Consider the following 9913-nt stretch of genomic DNA (forward strand, 5'->3'; position numbering starts at 1 on the left):
CTCAGGCTCAATGGCACCAATACAGCTTGCAGAGTGAGGAAAGACAGACAATAGGCAGAGACAGAGTTAAGTAAGACACAAAGCAGCCAGGGACTGGCTCCTGTATCTGATGGATTGCAGCAAGCTCAGTCATAATGCAGGCACTACCCAATTCTGCAGCACAGAGTGTGGACAAAAGTGAAGGATCCATAAAATACTCTACCCTCAGACATCCTACAGTGCAGAGGCAGTATTATCTAGAGACCTATCTACACACAGCAGTATTCCAGCGAGAAAGCACATGTGAGGAAGACAGATTCCATTCCTTAGGAAAGAAACTGTCAAGAATCAGATTAGCTCTAAGTAGGACCAACTCATGAAAGGTGGGTTGCTTGATTCAGAGTGTTCTCTGACCCAGATATGTTTGACTGCAAAGGCAAATATAGGAAGTTGAGAGAGGGAGAGCTAGAATATACTGTTGACAGAATCTGTAACCCTAGTTTTGGGAAGCCACCTTTATTCTGAGACTTTATAGATGGATAAGATGAGGAGATGGAGCCTTTTGAGATGTATAACCTCCTTTCTTGTCAGAGTTTATTAGGAACTCTGATGGGTTTAGTGGTACTGAGGAAGTCAGAATGCATGTGTGCGTGTATGCATTTATCTGGGTGTGTGTGTTATAGTGATGGTGGTGTGGGAACTGGTGAATACAAAGGAAACACTGGTAGGTTGACACTTTACAAATATAATAAAGTGTCCTGATAAAACACTGTTTGTCCGGGGCGGTGGCTCACGCCTATTAATTCCAACATTTTGGGAGTCCGAGGCAGGCCGATCACGAGGTCAAGAGAATGAGACCATCCTGGCCAACATGGTGAAACCCCATCTCTACTAAAAATACAAAAATTAGCTTGGTGTGGTGGCACACGCGCCTGTGGTCCCAGCTACTCAGGAGGCTGAGACAGGAGAATCGCTTGAATCCGGCAGGTGGAGGTTGCTGTGAGCCAAGATCGTGTCACTGCACTTTTGGTGACAGAGCAAGACTCCATCTCAAAAACAACAACAAAAACACTCTTTGTCTTGCTTATTATGTCCTTCATAGTTCAAGGCATGGGTCTTGCCTTCTATTTCCTTTCCTTCAGTACTCAGAACATACCAATCAATAGAGAGTTTCACCGATATTACTATTAGACATTTCCTGGGCATAACATGATAAACCCTAAGCAAAAGGAGCCAGACCAGGGTTCCAATGACCCTGCCCCAGCTCTACTTTCTTCATAAATTAGTTAAAACAGAAAACAAAGCTAATCCTAGGTTAAATCATTTCTAAGAAAACATTAAAAAAAGAAGATACAAAGTTATGGCTCACTGAGATTTCAACTTTCATGTTTTTGGACATCCCCTGTGGGGGGTGGTTATTCTCAAAATCAAACTGAAAACATCTGGAAAACAGCCAGGCACCATGTTCATCTTGACAAACACTTTGTTTTCCAAGTTTCATGCCACCCCTCCTCAACTGTAACTGCTTTTAGGCATGAAATATAAAAGCAGTAAAAATGAAGAGGCTCAACCAGGGCTGGTTAAGATCACAGTTGAGTTTAGGAAGACATTAATGGAACTGCAGTGGCTTCAGGGACACTTCCTTGCTGAGATCTTCAGCCTCTTCATGCTAACCACCCATGTACGTCACAGAAAACTAGTCAACTGATGCAGCCTACGGAATACTTACACTATTCCATCTGGTCCATAGGATCTCCATACCATCTACATAAGAGAATCAACAGCAAGCTTTTTTTTTTTTTAAAAAAATGATGTCCTTTCCCCATATCCCAAACATTAATTCAGAACCTTCAGTGGTAAGTTTCAAGCATCAGTATTTTAAAAATAAGAAAAAGAGAAAAGAAAGATGGAAAAAATTTCCTAGTCATGGATAAGAACCATGAAAAAAGGCCATTACTTCATTGGTTTCTATTACTCATTTGCCTTGATTTTAGATGAGTTTTCTGGTCTCGGATGAATTTTCTGACTCTAATATAATAATACGTACCTCATCCTATTTTTGTCAGGTAGACTGTGATTATATGAAACTACCTTAACTATCTTATGTGGAATAAAAGAACATTAACAGTAAGAGAATTTACAGCTCACAGAGACATACTTGTTCAGCCAGAGCAATCAGGTGAGAGAAAGGACATCCAAATTGACAAAGAAAAAGTCAAATTATCCTTGCTTGCAGACAATATGATCTTACATTTCAGGCCGGGCGCGGTGGCTCAAGCCTGTAATCCCAGCACTTTGGGAGGCCGAGACGGGCGGATCACGAGGTCAGGAGATCGAGACCATCCTGGCTAACCCGGTGAAACCCCGTCTCTACTAAAAAAAAAAAAAAAAAATAGAAAATAACCAAAAACTCCATAAAAAATCTCTTAGAACTGTCAAACATATTTAGCAAAGTTAAAGGATACAAAATCAACCTAAATTGTCAGTATTGTCTCTATACTAACAATATTATTAACAATGATCAATCTGAAGAAAAAAAAAATTAGTGAAGCAATTCCATTCACAATAGCTACAAAAATTTGCTAGGAAGAAATTTAACCCAAGAAGTATACTGTCTCTACAAGGAAAACTATAAAACACCGATGAAAGTTACTGAAGAGGACATTAAATAATAGAAAGTTATCCCATGCTCATGCATTGAAAAAAAATATTAAAATGACAATACTACCCAAAGCAACTTACAGATTAAATGCAATCCCTATCAAAATACCAATGACACTCTACATAGAAATAGAAAAAAAAAAACTCTGCAGAACCACATAGAATCATATAGAACCATAAGACTCCAAATAACTAAAGCAATCCTGAGCGAAAAGAACAACGCTGAAGGCATCACATTACCTGACTTCAAATTCTACTACAGAGCTGTAGTAACCAAAATGGTACTTCCATAAAAACAGACACACAGAACTATGAAACAGAATAGGGAACTCAGAAATAAATTCATGCACTTACAGCTAAGTCATTTTCAACAGAGCTGCCAAGAATACATGGCATTTAAAAAATGATGCTGGGAAAACTGGATATCCATATGCAAAAGAATGTAATTAGATCCACATCTTTCACTATATATAATAAGAATCAAAATGAAATAAAGACTTAAATCTAAGACCTAAAACTATAAAACTACTAGAAGATAAAAATTAGGAAAATGTGACAGGACATTGGTCTGGGCAAAGTTTTTTTGGGTAAGACCTCAAAAGCATAGGCAACCAAAGCAAAAACAGACTAGAGGGATTACATCAAGCTAAAAAACCTTTGCACAGCAAAGGAAACAAAGTGAAGAGACATCTCAGAATGGAAGAAAATATTTGCAAACTATCCATCCAACGAGGGATTAGTAACAATAGTATATATGGAACTCAGACTGGGCATGGTGGCTCACACGTGTAATTCCAGCACTTTGGGAATCCAAGTCAGGAGGATTTCTTGATGCCAGGAGTTTGAGACCAGCCTGGGCAACATAGTAAGTCCTCATCTCTATTAAAAAAAAAAAAAAAAAAAAAAAAACCCTGAAAAGCAGGGTGCTGAAGCTTGTGCCTATAGCCCCAGCTACTTGGGAGGCTGAAGTGGGAGAATTACTTGAACCCAGGTCGAGGTTGCAATGAGCCATGATCACACTACTACACTCCAGCATGGGTGACAGATTGAAAAAATCCTGACTCAAAAAAAAAGAACTCAAATATCTCAATAGCAAAACAAAAAGTAAATAAAAATAAAAAATATTCTTATTTTAAAATGGGCAAAGGATCTGAATAGACAATTCTCAAGAGAAAACATACAAATGGCCAACAAATGTATGAAAACATGCTTAACATAACTAATCATCAGGGAAATGCAAATTAAAATCACAATGAGAAATCATCTCACTCCAGATAGAATGGCTATTATCAAAAAGATATAAAATAGAAAATGCTGGTGAGGATGCCGAGAAAAGGAAATGCACACACACTGTTGGTGGGAACGTAAATTAGTACAGCCACTATGGAAAGCAGTATGGAGATGCCTCAAAAGAACTAAAAATGAAACTACCATATAATTCAGCAATCTCACTACTGGACATATAGCCAAAAGAAATGAAATCAGTATATTGAAGAGATACTGGCACTCTCATGTCTGTTGCAGCACTACTCACAATAACCAAGAAGTGGAAGCAACCTAAGTGTCCATCAATGGATGAATGGATAAAGAAAACATGATATATATACACAATGGAATACTATGCAGCCATAGAAAGAATTAAATCCTGCCATTTGCAACAACATGGATGGACTGGAGGTTATGTTAAGTGAAATAAAGCAAGAATGGAGAGACAAATATCACATGTTCTCACTCATATTTGGGGGCTACAAATGTGGATCTTGTGGAGGTAGTGAGCAGAATGGTGGTTGCCAGAGGCTGGGAAGGGCCAAAAAGGGAGTATGAAGGGAACTTATTTAATGGGTACAAAAATAAAACATGCTAGAAGGAATAAGTTCTAGTATTCAATAATACAGCAGGGAAATTGCAGTTAATAATTTATTGTATATCTAGAAGCAAAAAATTACAATGTACCCAACACAAAAATATATATTTTAGTTGATGGATATCAAATTACCCTTATTTGATCATTAGGTATTATATACATGCATAAAAATATCACATGTATCCCCAAAATATGTACAACTATGAAATATCAATAAAAAATACCAAAAACCCCACAGTTTTAGATATTAAAACTACTCTTTTGTTTTTGTTATGCCTGGGAGATTAATTCATTCTAGTATTTTAATCTCTTAATCAGAGCTGAAAAAATGATGCTCAAATAGGTTGAGGGATTTACTCAAGATCATAAAACTGGTAATACATGCCAATCTAAATTCAAAGGTTAAGATCTTCCCATGACTCCAAACTCTATTTCAGCCAGGAGAGCCTGACTTTTTATTCTGATGGTGGCACTAACCTGATGTGCGGGACCTCTACCCCCATATTCTATCTAGTTATCTTTTCCTGTCAGTATAAAATAAGAAAATTGGACTAGGCCATCCCTTATGTTGCTCTCAGATCTAAGATTCTATAAGCTTGAGATTTGATGTCCCAAGACATGTCAAGTCCAAGTATTGCTACTTACCACACATGCATTTCTTTATTTTAATTAAGATGTTCATTTAAATTGTAAGATATATGTTATTAAGAGGAAACTACCTAGAATTCATTTTAGAGTAAGTTACCTCCACTTAAAGACAGATTGTCCTGTTTAACAGCCAAATATTTGAAAAGTTATAAAATTTTCCTAGGTTCTATAATAGTAAATAAAATATGTTGATATTATACAAGCAAATAAGATGTATAAAGAAATTTTTTGCTAAAGAATGGAAACAAAGTAACTTATTCCATCAGCCAAATTGTACAATACTGATGGCATTGTTTCATTAAAATATTATATATATGTGTGAACATATTTTAGATACATACTTCAGATAATAAAGGAATAGTGGAATAAAAGAATAGGGAAAAACATTAATTCAGTAGTCAATACATAGTAAAGACAAGTGTTTTAATAAATATTAATCAAGTTTTATTCGGGTTTATGTCCTTGTTTGTAGAAACAGAGTATAGAATAGAGGAGCATATTGTGAAATAATGAGTGGCTAGTTATGTTTTCAGTAGATACTGCCCACTTGCTCTGGAAGAAAACATCAATTTTATTTTCATCTTCCATTTTCAGTGGGGAAGACTTAACTGCCTCATTTATTGGCTGTCCATCAAACAGGAATCTGATCTGACTCAGTAGAAAGCACTTCCATTCATAGTAAGTGATTATTACTTTAATAAATGATGCTTAAAATTTAACATTAAACTTTAGCATATAACCATCTCGCCCTGTCATCTTGAGATGAATTTTCTTTTAGAGTGTTGATTTTTGTGTTGTTTTAATATCTATAAGTGACAGTCTCCACAGGTACTCCTCACCAAAGAAGTAGCAAGTCTATCCTTATTTATGGAACACAAAACTGCATTGTAAGGTCATCATACTGATCTTATAATGCCATCGTGACAATTACATAAAATCATGTATTTGACACACTGCAAATTGTAAAATATTATGGCCCTAAACCTTAAAAAATTATATAAAATGTAAGCTGAAACTTCATTAATTATTCTCACCATCTTTCCCTCTAAACGTAATCTTTTCGTGCAGTTTTCCTTATTATTAACATCTTGCATTAATGTGGTATTTTTACAAATAATGAATCAATATTGACACTAAAATATGAACTACTTACTTATATCCCTAACAAGATCTATATAAGGAAAACTGCAAAACTGATGAAATAAAAAAGATCTAAATATATAGAGAGCTAATCTACGTTCATGGATAAGATGACTCAGTATTTTTAAAATAGCAGTTTTCCCAATCGATCTATAAATTTATGCAATCTTAAAATCCTAGAATGTTTTTGTGGATGCCAGGACACTGATTCTAAAGTTTATTTGAAAAGGCAAAAGACTCAGAAAAGTCAACAGAATTTTGAAGAAAAAACACAGAGCCAGAAGGCATTACCTGACTTCAAAACTTACCACAAAGCTACAATAATCAAGAAAGTGTCATACAGGCAAAAGAATTGACACATAGATCAATAGAGCAGATCAGATTGATAAAACAGAATAGATAACACAAAAGGAAACACGTGCAAATATAGTCCAATGATCTTTGACTAAGAAGCAAAAGCAATTCAATGGAAGAACGGATAGTCTTTTCAACAAATGGTGCTGGACCAGCTGGACACTCACATGCAAAAATAGTTTAAACGTAGACACAGATCTTCTATCTTTCACAAAATTAACTAAAAATGAATCCTAAACCTAAATTCAAAATACAAATCCATATTATTCATAGAAAATAACATTAAAAAGTCCAGATGACCTGAGGTTTGGCAATGAGTATTCAGATATGGCACAAAAAGTATAATCCATTAGAGGAAAGATAGATAGGTGAGATGTCATTAAAATAAAAATTTTCTGTTCTACAAATGACACCATAAAGAGAAGTAAACAAGTCATAGACTAAAAGAAAAAAAAATGCACAACACATACATGATAAAGGACTTGTATCCAAAATATACTAAAACTCCTAAAGCTCAAAAACAAGAAAGAAAACAAAAAGTTGGCAAAAGATCTAAACAGACACCTCAGCAAAGAAGTTATTCAGATGGTAAATAAGCATATGAAAATATGCTCAACATCATGTGTCATTAGGGAATCTCAAATTAAAACAAGTGATACCACTACGAACCTATTAAAATGGCTAAAATCCAAAACACTGACAACACCAAATGCTGACAAGGACGTGGAACAACAGAAATTCTCATTCATTGCTGATGGCAATGCAAATGGGTACAGACATTTTGGAAGACTGTTTTGCAGTTTCTTACAAAGGCAAACAGTGTTACCATACGATCCAGCAATCACACTCTTTGATATTTACCCAAATGAGTTCAAAACTTGTTTCCACACAAAAACCTGCCATAGGAAAGCTTACGGCAGCTTTATCACAAAAAATTCTGAAAACAACCAGGACGCCCTTCAACAGGAGAATAAACAAACTGTGGTACATCCATACGATAGGATATTACTCCTCAATAAAAATTTTTAAAAAACATCATCATGAAAATACATAAACCCTAAATGCATATTGCTAAGTGAAGAACAACAGTATAAAAAGGCTATATACATAGATGGCTACTATGTGCATGCAAGCTCCTTAAACTATTGTGCCTTGCGCCTTACTTATTGTTTTCTCCACTCTGAGCCTGAGGGTGTGTTGCCATTTATCATCATTGCTGACCTGTTTTGCTGATAGTAGAGATAATAATCTGTAGACAAATCTAGAAAAGATGACAAAAGCTAGATAATTAAATCTTACAGGTTAGTCTAACAATTTCAAAATATATTCTACAGTATTACATATGTTACTATATTACATGTTTACACTATAATTCAGAGAAAATAAAAATAAGTTTGATTTCACTTTCTGGTAGTTTTGTTTGTTTTAAATTCCTGGTTTACTTCTGTTGTTTATCTTCTTGGCCTTGGTAGGCAAATGAGTTTGCAGTCCCTACTCTGAGCCAAAGGAAAATGGAGAAAAAGTTTAGATGATTTTCAAATCACTCTGGCTGCTAAGTGGTGAATGGGTAACAGCTGCAGCTGGGAGAGCAGGTAGGATACTGAACTAAAGATGAATGGGTTAGAAAGTAGAAAGACTGGAGATATTTTCAATATATACAGTTTTGTGATGAATAAGCTGACAGAATAAAATTTAAGGAGTAAAGATTGGAAATAACAGGTGTGGAATTAGGGGTTGGAGTTCCATTTTGGACATACTAAGATTGAGATATCTTTTAAACATCTAAGAAGGAATACGGAACATTTCACTGTATGCAGTATTTATTGAATTTGGTGACACAAATGAATATTGACCTTGACAAGCATACGTATTTTCACAAAAGTCATGTCCTAGTAAGTTGAGTAAGTGCAGATAAAGATGTAGTATCTGAGAAGTTACCCTATTCTTTCAAGACATTTTTTGACCACATAAAAGTGTTTCAAAACACATTATTATATTATTGACATTTTTTAAAAGCTGTATTTTATGTATACGGTTTGATGAGTTTGGAGATAAATGTACATCTATGAAATTATCACCACAAACTATGCTATGAAACATATCCATTGCCTCAAAGAGTTTTCTGACTCCATTTGTTACCATTATTTTGTATGTGTGCACGTGTGTGTGAGATAAGAACACTTAATATAAGATCCACCTTCTTTTAGGTATACAATATAGTATTGTTAACTATAGGCACTGTGCTGTAGATCTCCAGGACTGCTTCATTTTGCATAACTGAAATTTTGTACCCCTTGACTGATACCTCCATTTTCCCCCTCCCTCCCAGCCCCTAAAAAAACCACCATCTTACTCTGTTTCTATGAGTATGACTACTTTAGATTTCTATATAAATGAGACTATGTAGTATTTAATCTGTGGCTTATTTCACATAGGATAATGTCCTCCAGGTTCATACAAATTGTAAAAAGAAGTAAATCCTGTCATTTTTGAAAGAATTAACAATATTCCACTGTGTATATACCACATTTATTTTTTATCCATTTGTCTATGAACTTTAGGTTGATTCCATGTCTTGGCTATTGTGAATGATGCTGAAATAAACAAGAGAGTGCAGATATCTCTTTAGGATACTGATTTCAATTGTTTATATACTCAGAATTAGAAATGCTGGATTATTGGCTGGGTACAGTGGCTCATGCCTGTAATCCCAGCACTTTGGGAGGCTGAGGTGAGAGGATCATGAAGTCAGGAGATCGAGACCATTCTAGCCAACATGGTGAAACCCTCTCTCTACTAAAATACAGAAAATTAGCTGGATGTGATGGTGCACGTCTGTAGTCCCAGCTACTTGGGAGGCTGAGGAAGGGGAATTGCTTGAACCCGGGAGGTGGAGGTTGCAGTGTTGCAGTGATGCAGTGAGCCGAGATCGCGCCACTGCACTCCAGCCTGGCAACAGAGAGATTGTGTCTCAAAAAAAAAAAAAGAAGAAAGGAAGAAAGAAAAGAAAGAAAAGAAAGAAAGGAAGGAAGGAAGGAAGGAAAAGAAAGAAAGGAAAGAAAGGAAGAAAGAAAAAGAAAAGAAAGGAAAGAAAGAAAAGAAAGAAAAGAAAAAGAAAAAAAAGAAAAGAAGAAAAAAGAAAGAAAAAGAAAAAGAAAAAGAGGAAAAGGAAAAGGAAAAGGAAAAGGAAAGGAAAGGAAAGGAAAGGAAAGGAAAGGAAGAAAGAAAGAAAGAAAGAAAGAAAGAAAGAAAGAAAGAAAGAAAGAA

This window comes from Colobus angolensis, unplaced genomic scaffold (genome assembly GCF_000951035.1).
Source record: "Colobus angolensis palliatus isolate OR3802 unplaced genomic scaffold, Cang.pa_1.0 Scaffold85, whole genome shotgun sequence".
In the NCBI taxonomy this organism is placed as follows: domain Eukaryota; kingdom Metazoa; phylum Chordata; class Mammalia; order Primates; family Cercopithecidae; genus Colobus; species Colobus angolensis.